Source organism: Misgurnus anguillicaudatus, chromosome 24 (assembly GCF_027580225.2).
Source record: "Misgurnus anguillicaudatus chromosome 24, ASM2758022v2, whole genome shotgun sequence".
NCBI lineage: Eukaryota > Metazoa > Chordata > Actinopteri > Cypriniformes > Cobitidae > Misgurnus > Misgurnus anguillicaudatus.
Window position 1 is genome coordinate 47,603,946 of NC_073360.2, and position 21,755 is coordinate 47,625,700.

The 21,755-nt window shown below is 38.7% G+C and overlaps 1 protein-coding gene and 1 long non-coding RNA gene across 2 annotated transcripts in view; both read left to right on the forward strand.

The window, feature by feature from the left end:
• The window catches only part of LOC129438994 (protein NLRC3-like), a 469,470-nt gene that overhangs the window by 393,705 nt on the left and 54,010 nt on the right, over window positions 1-21,755 (forward strand). The window lies entirely within an intron of this gene.
• On the forward strand, window positions 8,367-12,850 carry LOC129448886 (uncharacterized). The gene is made up of 5 exons (XR_012367427.1): window positions 8,367-9,130; window positions 9,675-9,729; window positions 10,171-10,321; window positions 10,478-10,636; window positions 11,979-12,850. It is a non-coding gene; the product is annotated as an uncharacterized lncRNA (long non-coding RNA).

Genomic DNA, 21,755 nt, shown 5'->3' on the forward strand with positions numbered 1-21,755 from the left:
GTGCCAGCGTGTGATCAAACTCTGGTGCAAGGGTATGCAGACGGCTGGATACGGGCACCGGTTTTGCTGTCTTTAAGGCTCTAAACTCCTCTGAGAAAGATTCCTCTTGAGCCTGGCTCAGTATGCAAGCTTCTGCACTTCGGTAGTCTGGAGTTTGCGCATTTGTATCTTGGGCAGCCGCCCCGTGAAGGAACTGGTAAGTGGCATCAACCAAGGCTTTCCATGAGGTATATTTTGATACATCAGGCATTCCAGAGCTTTGGTCATTTGTTGCTAGGCCACAGAAAATACCTTTCTTTGCTTCTGCAGGATCATCATGAATTTCTGTCATGGGTGTAGTTGGCCATTGCTCTGGTGGTTCCTTCAAAAATTCTGGACCTTGACTCCACCTACCTGGGCTTGCTATCTCAGTAAGTGTCCGGCCCCTGGTAATGTCATCTGCCGGGTTATTTGAGGAATCAACATACCTCCATGTGTGGTCTTCAGTGAGCTCTTGAATTTCGGCTATTCTTGTTCCGACAAAAACCTTATATCGGCAAGATTCAGAGTTTATCCAGGTAAGGACGGTGGTGGAGTCAGTCCATAATGTCACATTTTCCACAACAATGCTCAGTTCCTGTTGGAGAAATCTGGCTAATTGAGCACTGGTCAGCGCTGCACACAACTCAAGCCGTGGTATTGATAGCTGTCGTTTGGGGGCAACCCTGGAGCGAGCCATGACAAAGGAGGTATGGACTTCTCCATTCTGCTCAATAAGCAGATACGCAACGGATCCGTAGGCCACTTCTGATGCATCACCGAACACATGCAGGCTAAATCTTGATGTTTCCACTGCAAAGTTGGGGGGGAGATAACATCTAGGCAACTTGATTTTGCTAAGGTTGGGTAATTCTCTTTCCCAGAGGTTCCACTGCTCCAGCAAATTTGCAGGTAAGTTCGGATCATCCCAATTCCGTGGTTTGGTCCAGAATTTCTGGATAAGCACCTTGGCCCTGGTAGTGAAGGGAACAATAAACCCTACGGGGTCATATTGTGATGCTAGAACTTTGTAAAGGTGTCTCATTGTTGGGGGATGCTCTCCTATTGCCCGATGCTTATACCCTAAATGATCTTTGAGACAATGCCACATTAAACCGAGAGCATGTTCTAGAGGATCGGGGGTATACTGCTGAAGCCACAGTTCAATGCTCTCAGAACGTGCTCCTGCTGGTAAATGCTGGACTACTGATGGAACGTTAGAAGCCCATTGCCTTATCTCAAAACCCCCAGAGGCTAAGAGTGGTCTCATCTTGTCAATTAGTTCCTTAGCCTCTTCAGGGGTCGAAAAACTCTGTAGACAGTTGTCTACGTAGAAACTCTGCTCTATAGACTGTAACACCTCTTCATTGCCAGGCTGTTGTTCTTGAACATGTTTACGCAAAGCAAAGGAGGCACAGCAAGGACTGCAGGTCGTTCCAAAAGGCAAGACTTGCCATTCATAGATGTCAGTCTGATCCTCCCTCCGCATGTTCCTCCAAATGAACCTCAGCAGGGATCTGTCCTCCGGCAGAAGTCTCACTTGGTGAAACATCGCACGGATATCACCACTAATGGCAACAGGATACTGCCGAAACCGCAGGAGAACTCCTAGTAAAGAGGCACCGAGGCTGGGCCCAGGAAGTAGTTGCTGATTAAGTGAAATTCCTTGATGCACGAAGGAGCAGTTAAAAACCAGCCGGTCCTTGCCGTTGTGATGGACAAGATGATGCGGTAGGAACCACGACTCCTTATCTGTCCACAGATGCTCCGTTGGTATTTTGACAACATAGCCTGCATCTAGGAGTTTCTGTATTTCGGCTTCGTAAACTTTAGCTCTTTCTGGGTCTTTACTCAGGCGCCTTTCAGAGTTCCTGAGGCTGGAAAGAACTGATTCCTTGGTTCCTCTCAAGGGGGTAGCATCCTGGACACGAAGAAGTGGGGTAGCGTAGCGCTCAACGCCATTAACTTCCACTCGCTGTGTCTTTGTCTCCAGCATGTTTATAGCCCTTTGATCCTGCTTTGACCGTGTTACTAGCTTCTCACTGCGATATGGCAGTACATCTAGCTGCCACAGTCGTTCGACATGTTGGTAAACCGGATCTGGTATTGGTGATAGGGAAGTAAATAAACATTGCTGTGTAGGTACCTGATGTGAAAGGAGTCCATCTGGTCCCTGGAGAACCCAACCAAGCTGCGTATTTACAGCTGCTGGGCCACCAGCTGGTCCTATTCTGATAGGCTCTTTGGCTGTGATCAAGTTTGGGTAGTCGGACCCGATTAACAGAAGAGGCTGGACCTTATCAAAGGACGGAAGAGGGATCTCTCTGAGATGATAGTAACATTGCTGAAGTCTCCTAGTCGGGTATGTTTGTTCAGACAATGTAAGGAGAGGAGCCGTAAACACACCCATAAGGGTATATTTTTCATTTGGGTTTGACTGGGTGGAAAGCAGTAGATCAACGGACCGCCCTTGTAACACACTTATATCATGCCGAATGGTGCGTAGGGTCATAGTTTCATTTTCACCCTCAAGACCTAACCGCTGGACCGCTTCTGAAAGGATAATGCTCCTCTGGGCACCATCATCCAGAATGGCATACGTTGGTATGGAGCTCTTGCCTTTCCACAGCAGCACTGGAACCACCTTTAAGTAAACCCGTCCTGTAGAGCTTGGAGTCGACAGATAGGCACGATCTTGAGAAGTCGTAAGCAGCACAGTGCGGGAAACTTCCAGTGCGATACGATGTAATTCACTTCAGAATCTGTGCAGGCGAGTGTTTAGTGATTTCATTGCACTGTGACAAGTAGTGTTCCTGACTTTTACAATACAGACATAGGCGCTTGAACCTATTAGCTGATTGTTGAGCACCTGCAGTTTCCGTAGCAACCAAATGTACGGTGCTTACCTCTTTGGGCTGATTACTTCCATGATAGACAGCGATGGGCCGAGCTGGGGGCTTTAGTTTAGGCTGACGTTCTCTACTTGCTTGAACCTTCTCAGTTTGATAGCGCTGCACCATTTTTGATGATAAACGCTGGGCCTCTGCCTTTACTTTCAGCCAGTCTGCAAGGTCATGCAAATTATATGGGTTTAGGCTTACAGAACTCAGTCGGCCCCGTATCTGGAGGTGTTCAATAAAGCTATCTCTGTAGTATTTCGGTAACTTACTGAGTAACCTATCAACGTGTCCTGTACAGGTAAGCTCTCGCCCCTGTGGTCCTTCAAGGGACATCAACATGCCCACCAACAGGTCAACATTAAGAGCGAAACTCTGGAAAGCCTTTGCATCTCCTACTTTAAAGGCAGGCGAATTTAGGAGGGCCGCTATTTCACTTTGTGCCAATTGGTGAGGTTGGCCGTATTGGCGTTGTAAACTGGTCATCGCTGCTGTATAAGGTGCTGAATGATGCCGGCATGCTTGTGCAATTAGCTTTGCCTCCTCCAGAACTAATTGTTCCATTAACACCCTATATTTATAATGTTCAGTAAGCTCAGTACGGGGATTGAGGAGATTGTCCAAAGCCATCTTTAGGTCTGTAAACTCACGCTCACTGTCATTCACAAGCTTAGGCAAAGCTGGAATTGGAACTGGCTGGAGTGGAGGGCCCACAGGCGTTGGCTGGTAAAATGAAGCAGGGTACGAAGGCTGAAGAGGAGGGGACACAGGCATTGGTTGGTAAGTCGAAACCGGAGTAGGGTAATGTGGCTGGGAGTGGAGGGGACACAGGCATTGGTTGGTAAGTCGAAACTGGAGTAGAGTAATGTGGCTGGAGTGGAGTCTGAGAAGATAGTAAGGTAGAATGATATCCTGTCACAGATGATGTTATCCGATAAGGATCTGACCTGGTGAAAGACTGCTGTTGTAATTGACTTGGTCGATTCGCCTGTAGCTGATAGACTGGTGGCACAAAGGTGGTGTGCGCAGTAACTATTGGCAGCTTCACTGACGTAACTGTCTGTGGTAGTGATGAAATGATTTGACATGAGGAGTGAATGTCAGCTGCACTGTATGAAGTTTGCTGATATGCTGCTGTATGTAAAGCAGTGATATCAGGCTGTGATATAGCCATATCAGGTGCCAAACTGGGTCTGGTCTGTGTCATATGCCATGGAGTTGACTGCTGGGGAAGATTTCCTGTGCCAGCGAAAACGGGCAATGGATGTCCCAAACGCCAAGGTGCGATCGAAGGGACAGCGGTAGCCTTTGGTCTAACCGGAGGTAGCAAAGTAACCTCAGCCTGTTCGAGACTGGGCAATACAGGCGATACTGTGCCGCTGCTATGAGAATTATGTTCAGACTGACTGTGAGTCATGTTTCGTGCTGCTGGTGTAGCAAGCTGACTAATAGAGCTCCCAACATCTAGCTGCCTCACAAGGTCACTAAGTTCAACGTTAATACTGCTCATATGGCTTGGTCCATACTGCATGTGTTGCTCATAACCAGAAGGCTGTTCAACAGTCGAGACTGGCTCGGCCTGTCCACTGAGAATCAGCTGTGCTCCTGTATGATCTATCCTTGATTGTGCATATGGACTATTATAAAGTCCAGGGACTGGCATCAGCGATTTGGGTAATACTACATCATAGTCTTGCAGATGAGCAGGCAGCTGACGTACTCTGTCCTGTCTACGGACAGGGTGTGTGGGATCAAAAGGATAACTGTGGCTCTGTCGCTCCATTTGTCACCGTAATGAATGCAGCATCCGGCTCGAAGGACCAAATGTAAATGACTTTTTATGGTGTTTAGGTAGGTTAATGCCCATCCATTACGGGGCTCCGGTAAGAAGTGTGACAGGAGACAGGCAACAGTTAACTCTTTATGTAGCACTTTGAGTATTAATATTCATAGCAGCATACAAACAAGGTATTAATGTGGTTTTCCTGAAATACACAGAGGAATTATAAATCAATTTAAGTCAGCTAACATAACATTGTTGTCAAATAATACAAATAAACATGATATATACATCGTGTGGAGTGAAATTGGTAATATAACATAAAAGTTTTAACCACAATATATATAACTGGCCTTTTACATCATAATTAACATTTATATTAGTAATAGAAACGGATTACTCAAAGTACAGCATTGCAATGAAGTATTAATGTTAATTGTTATTATTTAAGGAGAACTTACATGCATCCACGCACATTAGTACCCAAAGAAAATGGCGGAGCGACGGTCTGTGAAAGTGAAACTAAAATGAACCGCAAAAGCGGAACTACGCCATCTAGCGGCATATAATAAAAGTCTCAAATTAAAGTTTCATAACCTACTCATAGGGAATTTAGAACAATGTTAATAACAATATTATGGTGTTTTCTGGCTCAAAGAGGGAAAACTCACTGTTGTATGTCTCGAAAGAAACTAATGCATTTTGTGATGTAGATTACCTAGATATTACACTTAAAAAAGAGACTATAAATCGAGGGGAAGGGGGGCCTACAAAACCTCTTAGCCCCGGGGCCTCACATTAGGTTAAGGCGGCCCTGCTGACCATCATCATGTTCTGTTGTTTTTAGGATATTTTAGATAATGTTTATGACAACGTGAATCAAGCAAGTAATTAATTTCTATATTTTAAATAGTCTGTCTGCCCCAACGAGCTGCAGTTGTGGCGGAATGAGTCCGGCTGCGCTGTCTACCCGTACAGCAGCTTGATTCGCGGTCCCGAAAGCTGTCAATCATCTCCGTCTCTCAATGATTATTGTGAAAGTATTGACGTAATTATGCGGATTTAAAATCCTAAATATCAAACATGTTTGATAAGATCGGGGCGGCCCCGATTTGCTTGAAAGCATATCGGAAGGTGTAAGTTTAGATTTTTAAACGTCTCACATTACAGGATAATCTGGGCCGAACTTCGGAGCCGATCAAGGTCCCTTGCCCGATTTTCCCTCGGATTCTCGGGAGGGGAAAATCGGGGTAAATTCGGCCCGATTATCCTGTGGTGTGAGCCAGGCATAAGTATACCAATCACATAACCTTAAGTAAAGTAATACTCTAAGATTAGATCATACTCATGCCTGGCTCACACTACAGGATTTTTAAAATCCTGGCAGATTATGAAATCTGGTTGCAGCACACACATAAGGAGAATCTTGTCAGATATTCTTCTCTCAAATCCTAAACATGCTCACACTACAGGATTTAAAAATCCTAGTGCATCACACACTACAGGATATTATTAAGATTATCTTGCCAGAGCAAGCACTTCACTTCACCACAGGTTATAAAGGAATGAAGATTATGACACATTTATTATGATTTCTTTTTAAATATTTACATTTGCTAGCAGCTTTCTATTTGAAACCTAGGCGATTTCTCCTCCTCAGCTCTTGTTTATGAGGCAACGATCATGATTTATTGATGTTTTAAGGATGTGTTATGCAGGCAGTGTTTGAATAGTGTGCACAATCTAGCACCAACTCAAGTCTAATCCTTATGCAAGATTTATTTAAATTTAAATACCTTTAAAAACATTTTTTAAATATAATTGGCTAGCCTATATATCACTATTTTTGGCACATTTAGGAGTTCCTAGGCTATTTCTATTAATGCTCTGTTTTCCTGTTTCTTCCTAACAGGAATATTATTGTAGGTTTATAAGCGTTGCTGCTAAATGACTGATGCTTGGTTAAACTTGATTTTGCACTGTTGTTTGCATTATTTAATTCCACTGTATATATACTACTCTGCAGTGATATTATTTTGTAGCTATATACTATGTAAATTCTATTTTTGTTGTTCATTCTGCCTGTCTTTAAGAGCTTCTAAACAAATTTCATTATATTTTTTATAATGACAGTAAAGTTTCTATTCTATTCTTGCAGTGTAGTGTCTAGTGTTAAATTCAGTATTTACATTATCAATGGTTTTGAACAAATATGTAATTTAATGTGAAACGTTGTAAGTGTGGATATGAGGCGCATCAGATTCTCAAGCGGTGTTTAAGCAATCAGTTTCTGTGCGTTTGTGGAGCATGTCACAAAAAAAGAACTGAAAATTGTCATATCATTTTAAATTAATTTTGTTAATATGCTAATTATTTAAGTGCAGCATATTTCGTGTATGCCTATTTATTTTATTAAATTTCCTCTATACACAGAATAGCTGCAGGTGCGTGATGTGACTGACCATCATCATGTTCTGTTGTTTTTAAGATATTTTAGATAATGTTTATAAAAGAGTGAACAATGTGAATCAAGCAAGGAATTCATTTCGATATTAGTCTGTCTGCCCGACGAGCAGCAGTTGTGGCGGAATGAAAGTAGAATTAAAGACTTGACTTTCACAAACTGTTTCTCCGGCTGCGCTGTCTACCCATACTGCAGCTTGTTTCGCGGTCCCGAAAGCTGTCAATCATCTCCGTCTCTCAATGATTGTTGTGAAAGTACTGACGTAATTTTCCGGATTTAAAATCCTAAATATCAAACATGTTTGATAAGATCGGGGCGGCCCCGATTTGCTTGAGAGCATATCGGAAGGTGTAAGTTTAGACTTTTAAACGTCTCACATTACAGGATAATCTGCGCCGAACTTCGGAGCCGATCAAGGTCCATTGCCCGATTTTCCCTCGGATTCTCGGGAGGGGAAAAGCGGGGTAAATTCGGCCCGATTATCCTGTGGTGTGAGCCAGGCATCACATATAGTTGTCAGAAGACTTCCCCGTCGTTTAGCTAAGTTCACGAAAGCAGACGACTTCTTGTCTTTTATAAAATGTATTAATACAACAATTAATACAAGTTTTGCCGAATTAAAAAAAAGAAAAAAGAAATAAAAACACCAAATTAGATCAAAAGTAATGAAACAAAAGTACAGAGTCTAAAAAATCCTAAGTCTAGAGCACACAAGATTCCAGGCTGTCAGACAACGGAGAAGCTGGCTGCGACGTCCAGATCTGAATAAGTTCTGCAGCAACATCAATTTATAGGCAAGGTCTCAAGGCCAATTTCTAGGATCATGTTCAGGGTCTCATGACACGCCTTCGATCCTTACATTTACTGGGAAATTCCCCGTCTTATATATACGATAAAGTCTCATTGTTTTTCTTTCTCCGAGCTCTTCTGCACTTTCTCAGACGAAGACAGGTATATAAATCATGCTTTAAACCGTAATGTATCTCTTATGCTTTGTTGTATCTAATACATGCATCTAATACATGCAGTCTAATACATGCAATCTCTCTACTCTAATCTTAATAAACTAGTTAAAACCAGTGTCATTTTGTTAAACATGCAATTTAAGAGCTGTCATGCCTATATTCCCAACTCGGTGATTATAATACTTTACATTAAAGCAACACTTGGCGTATTTAATAATAAAATAATGAGTTTAACATAACAAAAGCAGTACACTGTAAAAAATTGCTGTTAAAAAACGGGCAATTTCCAACAGTAAAATACTGTTATTTCAATAAACAGTTTGATACTGTAGATTAACAGCCAAAGGCCCATAAAATAATTTTTTTCTGTAAATTTACAGCTTTGAACTGTACACCCATTGGCGCCTAAAAAAAACAGTCTTGCGCTGTAAAAAGCAGGATATGGCACTACTAACCATGTGTGTGTATAAAATAATGTAAAAGGTAGACAGTTGTTAATTTTTTTTTTTAAGTTAAATGTATAGTTTAGTATCCATCTGTTTTGTTGTGTCAGAAATTATTAACAATACAAATTGTTTATTATTAATCTTAAATAATAACAAAGCTTGAACATTTGATTTTGTTTAAAAGACATTTTTAATACTCAATTTCACAACTAAACAAAGAAATTCTTTTTCTCAAAGATCAATTCTATAGTAGAGTGAAAAAACAAAAAGGACTAATTTTAATAAAGTGTTTTTGTCCTCTTAAATAGCAAAAGCATAACACACTAGCTGTACCTACTCCAAAATAAATACAAATAAATAAAAAAATTCAAACTAAGAAAATAATTTAAATAGTCAGGCACACACTGCTTCTCCGCCCACTTCCGGCCTAGTTCTGCGTTGTGGGGAGGGAGGATTTTTAACTCATCACTCTTTTTCAAAACAGCGCGGTAAACAAGATGACGTCGCAGCTCATCTCTTCTCCTGCTTTTCCTCCGTTGTTACAAAGGACACGATTCAATGTAAGTTTGTTGTTATTTCATTATGCTTCCCTTAATTTGTAATATGTCTTTTAAGAAGTATTTGTGACTCTGCTACCTGACGCGAATCGCGTTTTGAAGGCAGTTCTGAACATTCGTTACTCAGTTTTCTCCAACCTTTTGATTATTACAGCAAATACTTTGCTTGGTTTAAAATCTGCGATATAAATTCGACATTTTTAGTAGTAACTTTAATGTGTATCTGTTGTGTGTTTGATTTTTAATACCAGATGCACATGTGAAGTAAATTTACACCACGCAATATAATTCACGCAAAAGTACGTTACTCGTATTTGATACGATTGATTTGAGATTTACACGTAACGTTAGGCTTTTATGTAAGTTGGTAGTCTTCAAAAAGCCAATGAGGTCGTTAGTCAGTAGCAGTTATTTTTGACTGTTTTTAGCGCGAATCGCGTTTTGCAGAGAGACGTTGACAATCAACAACAGGTCAAGCATTTTCAAGTCTTCTCCAAAAAGTTAATAACCCGAAATAAATAAATTGTTTTATTTTTATCTTGTACAGGAATCATTCAATCGATGTACTTGTATTTCTGAGACAGTAAACAACGCTATATTAGGTAAGTTTAACGACATGTTTTCTTGCAAACTTTGTATTGACTTAAGCAGTACTATCTGTGCATTTGTGAGGCACTTGCAAGTACACAGACACAAATTGTGATGCAAGCAGTGCTTGGCCTGTGTCTATTCTGTGTATTTTAATGCATGAAGAACAGAGAAATCTTAATGATGAAATAGCTTCTTACAAACATGTAGATTTCACCACAGAAAACATTCACTAATAAACTGGAATCGTGTGGATTATTGTAATGCTTCATTTACATGTTATTTTCGCTTACTTAGGTTGGACATGTGCAAAGTTCCAATTTACTCATGAAAATGTATGTGTTCTGATAACAGAAAAGTCATAGACCATTATCTAAGCATAACTGGAAAAAATACACCCTGAGAACTATTTATTTATTTATTTTATTACAGATTTTTTAAATATATATTTTCAGGGAGGTCAGAGATGATTATCCTTGAGGGTCGTGTGATTTGTGAGGCCGTATACCCAAGATTTCGGACTGCAAGATTTCTACTATTCGCAATGTACTACGTCTTAAATCTTCAGTATCCAGAGGCATGTGGCACATTGGATTTTATTTAGAGGTATTTTATTTTTCTTCTTCTGTAACCTGTAAATTGCTTTCTCTTTTATTACTCCCTAATTTCAGCAACTATATATTTAATGCATTAATTAAATTAAAAAGGGTCGACTGTGTAAGTGTTTTTTTTTTATATAAATATATTTATTAATACCCTTAGACAATTTTTCGGATAAACCCTGAAAAAGGCTCGAAGACCAGCAAAGTCAAGGTCGTTAAGAAGACTGGAAAGAATGTGAATAAGAAGACTGCTACTGTCAACCCAGAAGTTGCATCCCTCCTAAAAAACCTCATCCGTTTGGAATGGGATTTTGTCTAGGTAACTAAACTTAATTACCCCCCACCACTTACAAGCTTGCTGAAAGAGTTACCACCTCTAATCTACTTTCAAATTCAGTGGTAAGAGTGTATGTTAACTCTTAATTATACACATATAGTATGTCACAAAAGTGAATACACCCCTCACATTTCAGCAAATATTTTAGCATGTCTTCTCAAGGGGCAATTCAATAGAAATAAATTATACATACTTTATAGTAGTAAATATATTTTTTAAAGTAGTTGGCAAACGTGCTCCTTGTATAGCAGTATATATTTACTGTCCTGGGAAAATACCTTAACATGCAGCCCTTATTGTCAAAATAGCTGGCAACAAAAGTGAGTACACCCTTTACATTATGGTAATGAGCTATGACATGGTTTGATGACATCCAACCTAAAGGTGGAAACGTATTCCAGAGTGCATTCGGGCGTCAGAGTGGCCACTACTTTTTTTCTATAGCGTTGTTGGCAGGGCAACCAGAGCGTTTTTTGATGCTCTTGTCGGCAGCACTTGTGCATCTGTTTTTGAAGCCAGTTTCTGCAAATGACGCATAGCACAAGGACTCAACTTCTTTGATTGACCCTTGCATGTCCTGTTCCGAGTGGAAACAGTCTTGGAAGACTTCTGTATGACCCTAGCCACTGTACTGGAACTCAGTTTCAGGTTGTTACTGACCTTTTTATAGCCTACCTAGGCCATCTTTATGGACAGCAACAATTCTAATTTTCAAATCATCAGAGTTGTTTACCATGAGGTGCTATGGTCAACATCCATTGGTCAGTATGAGAGAATTCTACGCAAAGCATCAAATTTGAACAGCTCTAATACAAGATAGACATGCATTGTCCTTACAAGCAGATGAAAACATGAATTATGAATAGGACATGTGGCTTTGCATGATTAAACCATATACATCTATTATCACTTAGGGTGTACTCACTGACTTGTTGCCAGTTATTTTGACATTAATGGCTGTATGTCAAGTTATGTTCAGAGGACAATAAATCTATAGTTCTATACAAGAAGCACTAAAACTCTGAAACATACCCAAATTTCATTTCTGTAGTATTGTCTCTTTGAAAAGATACTAAAATATTGCTAAATATGTGGGGTCTACTCACTTTTGTGACATACTGTAATTGTTCACTCCTTTTTGGCTAACTAGAAAATCCAATCACTTTTACACACAGCTGAACTTTCTGGTCTTGACCTGCAGTTCTGTTAAGATTGTGTTTTGTCTGATAAATTAAAAAGTGTTTTCAGAGTGTATGAGCACTAGCTTTTACCATGTGCTATATTTTGTTACTAACATTTAAAAAAAAATGTTTTCTATCTACAGACCTGGATTTCCTCTCAGGCCAGAGCAATCAGAAACTGGAGTAAGACACTTAAATTTTTTTCCAACAATTAGTCTGATTAATGTGTTCTTCATTTCATGCCAGGTTTTTAAAATATGTTGTGCCGTGCTGGCAGTTTTTTCTTGTTGTAAGTTTGTTTTTAGCTCCTTGAGTTGCACTTTTTTCTGTGATTTCTGTTTTTAACTCTTTCCCGCCATTGACAAGTTTTTATAGCCATCCGTATTTCCACTATTATAGCGCTCTTACCCAACTTATACACCCTGGAAGCAACTCCTCAGGTCAAACAATTCAAACTCAGTGTATGTTTTGATTATTGCTCCGGATTTCTATCAGAAGTCTTTCACAAAATCGCCATTATCTCAGCTTTTTGCTCAAAATATGGTCTTTTTGAAGAAACCTACATATATTTGAGAGGTGGTAAAAAAGAACTAATTAAGGTAGGATGAATTTTTTTTATTGTTGTTTGAAAGCAGAGGGGTTTGTTATTTTATTTGATTCGATTTGATATATTGAAGGTTTATATAGTTAAAGAAGAATGTTTTCTTAAAGGCATTTAACTTTTGTAAGAATCATTAAAAACGCTGTCACTGGCTGTCAACTTTTTTTTTTAAACACTGGCGGGGAAAGAGTTAACATACTCTTAAATTCACTGTAACTGTTACTCCGTAGCTCCTTCAATTGCACTTTATTTTTGTGATGTGGTCTTACTTTACTCTGTGGTTGCTTTTTAATGGCACCTTTTCTCTGTGACAGTGCATTTATTGTTAAACATACTTGTAAATTTTTACAGTGCTAAAAGATTGTTTAAAGATTGTAATAACAGTTGTATTAATAAATGGAAAATGGAGCACTATGTCAGTCATTTCTCTTTTTTTATTAGATGTTAGGATATCAGACAGTAGAGTAAATATTAACTAACTTGTGTTATGTTTCACAACTTAAAAATTTAAGAAAACAAACAGTAATGAGTGTGTATAATTATAAGAAATTGCTGGAACCATTGCTGCCAGTACTTCACTGTAAAATTACGGCACAACTGTAAAATGGAAAACGGAGGCAACACTGTAAAATAACAGTATATGGCTGGAACCATTGCTGCCAGTACTTTACTGTAAAATTACAGCACAACTGTAAAATGGAAAACGGTGGGAAAACTGTAAAATAACAGCACAACTGTAAAATGAAAAACGGTGGGAAAACTGTAAAATAACAGCACAACTGTAAAATGGAAAACGGTGGGAAAACTGTTAAATAACAGCACAACTGTAAAATGAAAAAACAGTGGGAAAACTGTAAAATAACAGTAAATGGCTGGAACCACAGCTGCCAGTATTTTACCGTAAATTAACGGGGAAATTTCTTACAGTGTATAAAATAACAAACCACAGGTTTCTATTGCTCCCAAGAATTACAGATAAAATTATGTGTATTATTTGGCTTACAGTATAAAGGTTGGATAATTTGCATCTTACACAACAGTCTATAGAGAACACACACAAGACATTATCCTCACCGGGTGTCCACAGAAGACAAACACTCAAGAGTCAGACAACATCTTGTCCATTATGAACACAAACACTTGAGGAAATAAAATCATGTATTCAGATAAAACCTTATTGTAAAGTCTTACATTATTCAATACATACCACTTTTACTTTCTCTATTTCAACACATTTTGTTGTTAAAAGCATACAGTACAAATGTTCAAACCTGTAAGAAAAAGACATGTTAGTTATAATTAGTTATACGACAGGCTTGTTGAATGCTGTATTCTGATTGGCTGAGAAACATTCCACACGTGTTGATTACTTTTCTGTAAACCGCACACCTATGAAGTAGTTCTAGGTCCGTCGACCGTTTTACAGTTACAAATCACTACGCCAAGTTTAATCAAAATAACGGATTAGGCTACTGTAACTGAACACAAATCAGCACATACAGCAAACAAAGCAACAAACAACATGACAGACAATTTCATGTTTCCAGAAATAACTTTTAATATTTATGGACAGTACAAAAATTTTGACAATTGGGCAACAGCTGTATTAGACAGTCCAAATGAACGAAACAAAAGAAAGCTAACATCAAAGGAAGCCGGCAACAACAACAAATGGCATAAAGTAATCAGCGATGAAGAGCTAGATAGGCTTGAAGGAGAAAAACATGAAGAAAACACAATAAAAACAACAGAGTGGGCAGCAAAGGTATTCAGTGATTGGTTTTAAGAAAAAAAAAACATCTCTGGAAGAGGTAGAAAGAGAGGGGGCAAATGCTTTAAATGCCCAGCTGCAAGCTTTTTATGCAACCGTCAGAACCACAGTTGGCACAAAATACTCTGTGTCAAGTTTTATTGCCTTAAGGGCTGCTCTGAACTGTCAAATTTCCAAATACAACATTATTGGACAATCAGAATTCAAATCATCCAACGATGTATTCAAGTCCATCTTCAAAAAGCTACTGGAAACAATCAGTTAAAGATCGCAAACAATGGAGCTTGATCCTTTCGGGAAACAAAAATGCATGTGAAGATGCAACAGAAAATCAAGCCGCAGATCAAAGAAAAACAAACTCCACTGAGCAGCCCCCTGCGATTGATCTGCACTTTTCTATATCCAATTGTACAATTAATGGAAATGTACAATTTAATTTCAACAAATAAAATACACGTGATAACGAAATAACTAATACAATAGAATAGAAATAATACAGCAAATAAGCAATGATTGCTGGTTTGATACTGCAGTCAAACGTTTGACTGGGTTTGCGTTATGCATCCACTAGATGGAGCTGTGCTAATGGGAATGTCAGATAAAGTCAAACTTTAAGCCTTCTGAAAACTCAGTTCACCATGGTGACGTTGTTCAAACGTTGATGTGCATATTAACAATATCTCCCAGCCTTGCTCACTCTTCTCCCAAACGTGGAAGGGAATAATTCAGTAAACACGTTGTAAATGAAACGGTCTGATCCCCGCGGAAGCGCGCAAGCCTGGTTATACTCACGCTTTGGTTCGCAACGCAAGCCTCCGCAGATCGCGCGCGCGTCTCACCAAACGGACGAGGCGTTTATAGTTAACACGCTCGCTGTTGCACTATTTTTTTAACCACCAGGCGGCGACGCGAGCAATAAAGTCAAAAACAAACACAAAGAAGAGGATAGAAGTCGTCGTCCGCTGGAACAACCCTAGTGCTTTTAACATTAGAGTTTGATGTATATAAATATGAGAACATGAATAAAACAACAATCTTTTAAATATGTCATTATTAAACATTATCATTTCATTAACGTTTTTACTAAACAAACAGTACAGACATCTTAAGGTTTGTATTTTATTCCTCATCCAGTGGTTCATTCAATACAAATATAAGCCAAACATTCTGAATAATGTAAAATAATTTGTGTTTTAAACTGCAAAGTTTCCATACTTTACTTCCAGAGTGTCAGATAAATATATACATTGTTTTGCTTGGATTGATCAAAGAGATACGTCACAGGCTTGGCTGCTTGGACAGAATCGCCTCAAATTCGGTCATTTTCGGATGCGGAGCCGCGCGGAAAGTTACAAAAAATGCCGTGCACAGCGCCACGCGAAATGGGGTCTCGCGCACCCAACGCGCGCGACCGCCCACTCCGCGTTGACGTCATTTTTGCCGCGCGCACCAACGCGCTCTTGCGAACGCGGCGACCATAAACTCTAGGCTGAAGCGTCCTCGCGCGAGCCAGCCGGAACATTTTGACATTGACCCGGAGTTTGCCTTGTTCCATATATAAGGCGCTCTGGATTATAAGGTGCACTGTCATTTTTTGAGAAAATTAAAGCCTTTTAAGTGCGCCTTATAGTACGGAAAATACGGTAGTAGTACTGAAGAAAAAATTATATATAAATATTGATAGACCGAATTTTTCACAGTGTTCTTATCACCACAAACAAGTGCAATCATGTTCTCCCTGGCGCTTGGCTTTCTCTTTTCTCTCTCGCTCTCAACAGAGGCTTTAGATTAGGTGCGGAAGAAATATTCCTACTTATAATAGCATTTTAAGGTCAAAATCTGTCAAATGTCTTAAAGTAAAACATCTAAACAATATCTTATGGTGTGGTAAGCATCGTATAAGCGGAATAATTGACTTCGGCCCGTTGAACTATTCGAAAATAATGCACACCCTCGGTGTAACTTCGCTTCGCGTCATGGCCACATTACCACCTCGGGTGTGCATTATTTTCCAATAGTTCAACGGCCCGTCGTCAATTGTTCCTTACTTATGAACAAAACTCCTCTGTTAAAATGTCAGAAAATGTAGTTTGGTGTTTCTTTGATGAAATCTTTGCTGATATTATTGTGTATGAAGAGTTTTTCTCCTCGTCGTGTTGTTTTTATAAAGATGATTAAAAACATTCATCCATCATTGACACTGACACACACATTAATAATGTTTTTATAGATTGAGTGAAGTTAATCTTTAAACACTGTAACATCTTTAAATGTAAGATCAGAGTTATGTTATCTCCAGCTGATATTCCTCCTGTAATAGAGGAAGATTTTTACATCAAATACCTGATGAGAATTACAAGTGTGAGTCATGAACTCAATACAGATTTATGAAGAAATGTTCATGTGGTTTAGGACATCTAACACTAATAGTCAGCTGTGTGATGGATTTATTTGACATTTAAACACACAGTGTCTCAGTTACTGAGGGATTGAAAGAGGAACATTACATGAAGAGATGGAGGTTACAGATTTGTGGACAAACTTTGTAGTTTTGTATAATTCACATAAAAGGGGTTTTCACACTGCGCTTAACCCTGGGTTATCTTCATTCTAAACCCTGCTGTTAACCCTGGGTTAAGGAGCGTTTCACACCTGTAATTTGAAAGCGGTGTTAGCACCGCTTTTTACCCAGGGTTATGAAACCCTGCTCTGGAGCAGGGTTAGCACCGCATTTGTGGTGTTAACCCCGCATTGTGGTGCCAAACGCATGCAGTGTGAAACGAAGCAGGGTTAGAATGTTATGACCCTAATTAAACACAGCTGAAGGAGCTAATCAAGGCTTGATAATTACAGACAGGTGTGTTGAAACTGGGTTGAAGACTCCTGACCCAGGGTTTAGGAATGCACAGTGTGAAACGTCAAATTATGAATACCCAGGGTTATCTCTTAACCCCTGGTTAAGTTTGAACAGTGTGAAACATGAAAAAAATAACCCAGGATTCCGTTAACCCTGGGTTTAGAATAACCCAGGGTTAACAATTTCAGGTGTGAAAAGCCCTAAAGTCTCTTTTCTCTACAGGTTGAGTTGGTGTTATATCACAGATGAAGGTTGTGTTGCTCTGACTTCAGCTCTGAGATCAAACCCATCACACCTGACACATCTGGATCTGTCTTTTAATAATCTCACAGATTCAGGAGTGAAGCTGATCTCTGATCTAAAAGATGATCCACATTATAAACTAGAGACAGTATGGTGAGTAGAGCTCATTTAAATAAATGTTTAAAGTAAACTCATTTAAATCCTAGAATATAAATATTAGAAATAAATGTAAATTGATCTGCTGCTGTTATAGGCTGTGTATCCTTTAAGCCCAACAAACAGAAAATATGAAGTGTACATGAACAACACTTGATGCTTTGTCAGATCAACACAATAAGAATTCAACACAATGTCTGAGTCTGTTTACTAACTGTGATGTTGAGTTTGTTCACTCCAGGATTTAATACTGTGATCTTACTCTTCTTACACATTATATATGATGTTTGTTAATGGGGTTTGTTTGATAGGCCGACACCTCTATAGTTATGAATACTTGACTAGATGTTCATCTTAAACTCTTTTTACAATAACTTGGTTTTTATTTCATGTTTTAAGCATTATTTATCAAATCATCAGAATACAGACAGAAATAACAACACAAACACAATATATACACAACAGATAAACACAAAGTACAGATGATAAATGATAGAGATGAAGATTTTTAGAAAAATTCTTTTAGAAAAAAGAAGAGAAAGTCAACTCTTAAAATCTGATGGACACTTCACACAACTCTCTGTCGAGCTTTGACATTGATGCTGTTTCTCTTTATTTACACGACTGTCAACCTCCAGGACTTTTCAAATAAAGCATCACCTTCATTTTCTTACTGTTTGTGTGTGAACTCATAAAACTGTCAGTGTGTCATTATATTATACTACATACATATCAATACATTCATCTCTTACATTGACATCAAATATTCAGAGGAAATAGATGAAATGTGTTTTTGTATTGTTGTAGCTCATGTGTATGTGATAAACAGATTGTTGACATGTTTATTATGTTGAAGATTTCATTTCTATCACTGACTGACAGCACTAATAGTTTGTTTTTCTATCTCTTCATCTGACACTGATGATGATCTCATATCTTATTGACTTTCTCTTTCATTTTTATTCAGGACTCATGCACAGATGATGGTAACGATGTAAAGATGTCTGTCTGATCTTCAGTATGATCTGATGGTGAATAACACGACACAATAGTGACATCACTTCCTCTTAACCGTATGAGTTGATTATTCAGTACAGGATCTGATCTGTGACTTTATCTAAATCTGACTTTGAAGTGTTGGAGGTAAATCCTCATCCTAACTCAGCTTCTGTCCACACATTTCCTTTAAGAGCGTTTTATCAGTCAGTGTAAGAGGAGCAAGAAATCTCATAGGATCATAAAGTGAAGTAAATACTGACAAGATTCCTCTTCTTCTACACTGTTGGGGTTTGAATATTTTGATGATATTATTAGTAGATCAGTGTCCTTCCTTCATAATGTTTTAAAACACCTAATTCAACTCATCAGACTCCTTCCAGAATGATTGACATGTCTCCATAATGAAAACATCAAAAAGATGATGAGTTCAATCTTTATCTCCTTTGTACTCTGTTGTATTTGTTTTTTTGTAAGATAATTACAGCATTTATTAATGTTAGTTAATATTAGTTAATACATAACCTGACGCTTTTCTCCACTGTTAGTTTGCATTTACAAATGTTAACCAAACTTTTGACTTTATAAATGTATTAAACATTAATATTAACTAAATGCTGCAGATGTATTGTTCATTTTTTCTAAAATAAATATTTGTTCAGTAAACAGAAGATTGATTTAATTAATGTTTGACGCAGTGCACTGATACAGGCCGGATGTGCTGCTGATGATGTTTCTCAGTGTCCCTGCATCTGATCTGAGAACAGCACCATCAGTTATCTTATACATTTCATTCATCTGCACATTCAACACACACTTTAGATTTCAGTGGAGAAAATAAAGAAACTATGAATAATGTTTATATTGTCTATGACACACTGCAGAATAACTGTAATAACACAAATGTCCTGTAGGTGGCAGTGGAGGCGGAGTTTTCTTTACATCTTTTAATGTATAATGTCTGATAATTATCCTGAAAAGTAAAGTTTTCAATCATACTGATATTTCAGATGTTATTACTGTACTGTACTATCAGTAGATATACAGTTATCTATATATATAATATCCAGTTCTGAAGAAAACATCATAGTATTACAATCGGAGTAATAAATGGAGGATGGCTCTTGCAACATTGATCAGTTTTGTATCATCTCGCTGCTCAGGAGATCTGGCAACTCTCTGGCTTGACCTGGCCAATGCCTATGGGTCTATTCCACACAAGCTCGTCAAAATCGCACTGGTAAGACAGCATGGTCCTGTCAAGATTTGCAACCTCATCATGGATTATTACGACAACTTCAGTGCGCGAGTTTCTTCAGGGCAAATAACATCCTCCTGGCATCAACTTGAAAAGGGGATAATCACCGGCTGCACAATCTCCGTATCTCTCTTCTCACTGGCTATGAACATGATTGTAAAGTCGGCAGAGGTGGAATGCAGAGGGCCCAAATCAAGATCTGGGACCTGTCAGCCCCCTATAAGAGCCTTTATGGATGACTTAACAGTGATGACAACATTAGTTCCAGGGTGCAGATGGCTCATCTCCTGGGCAAGAATGAGCTTCAAGCCTACTAAGTCCAGGTCTCTGGTCTTAAAGAAGGGTAAAGTGTCCAACCGTTTCAGCTTTTCCCTGGGAGAGACCATGATTCCATCGGTGACTGAAAAACCAGTCAAGAGCCTGGGGAAGATCTTTGATAGCTCCCTGAAGGACTCAACTGCCATAAAACAAACCAAGCGCGACCTGACTACCTGGCTCACAGTGATTGACAGATCCCGGAAAATTTAGAACCTGGATCCAGTGGCGGAGCCAGAGGGGTGTCCAGGGTGGCACTGGACACCCTTGACATGTTACTGGCCACCCCGTGTGCCACCCCAAATTTAATGCGCTACTTTCACTTAATCGCTATGTTTATTTTCGACGTGCGGCAGCGCAGCACATTGTTAAAAACAAACATTATGAATATTAACCCTCCCTGCGGGCGCAAACTCTTTATTTTTCAATCACTGAGCAAAGAGACTTTGATTACTCTGCTGATGGACATACAGATATGATTTATACATCATTTAAAACGTTATTATTATATAGTGTCATTTTTTTGTGTGTCTATAAAACTGATTGTTGTGCTTTTCAGAAAATTAAGAAAATAAACATAATGTGCGTTCTGTTATCTCTCCATCAGTGACGTCTTTTCAAAAACGCGTCAGAAAAATTACTGTAACTTAACGAATACTTTTCATACCATCAGAAGATAAATGTCATGTCTACATAATGCTTGGAATCTCTTTACAATGATGTAAGTGAAGTCGTACATTTTGCTAATACTACATGATTTATTTTCACCGTATATGCTGGAAGTGTGGTAATTGTCTTGTGGACTGAATCTAAGATTGCCAATTCTTTTTACAACAAAACGCACCATGTTTTCATTTTTGACGTGATCTTTATAGGCTACTGTATGATTGTTATTTCGACTGGATTGCCACATTGAACTTGAAAGCGCGACACGCATTTCCGATAGAAGCTAGAGCTAGAGCTTAAACGACTTCATATTCGCGTCTTTTTGGCTTAAACGGACAAATGCTCATAATGTCAAACATTTTATTGCATTCGGTCTTAGCCTAACCCTATGGAGATAATTTTATCTCATTAATAATTCACGCAAAAAACATGATTCACACATGCGTAGACTATTTCACATGCATGAAATCTAATTTACATACACAAAAACATATATATATTCGCAAAAAAACGATGTACATACACAAAATAAAAATACATATTCATAAAATACGTTTCATAAACGGAAAAAGTTTTAAATTTTGAGTTTATCATGACTGTGAATGTACGAATCGTCTTTTTCGTGTGTGAATTGCTTTGAATTCGTGTGTGTGTTTCTGAGACTTTGTTGGCAGCGCGCTCTCCAACGTGGGTCGCTCGTACTCTTTAGCCAATCAGATGCGAGCTCACCATTCAACCAACCAATCATAACCCGCCAAGAGCGCAGCATTCAAGGAGATCAGCATTGCACACCTTTTGCGCAATCTGGCTCTCCTGACGTATTTCCGGAAAAATATGAGCGTATTTACTTAGCGCATTTCGTATCTGAGTGTACTAGCAGCAAAATGCTTTCATAAAATTTATTTGAGAGCGATTTATAACTAAAGTATATTTATAATTATATATAATTATATAATTATATAGTTTACCATTATAGTAATGGCTTCCAGAAAGTTTAAATATCAACAGTGGAAATTAAGTAGTTAAGCTGAACATTGCTGTGTCCAGTTATGTGAGG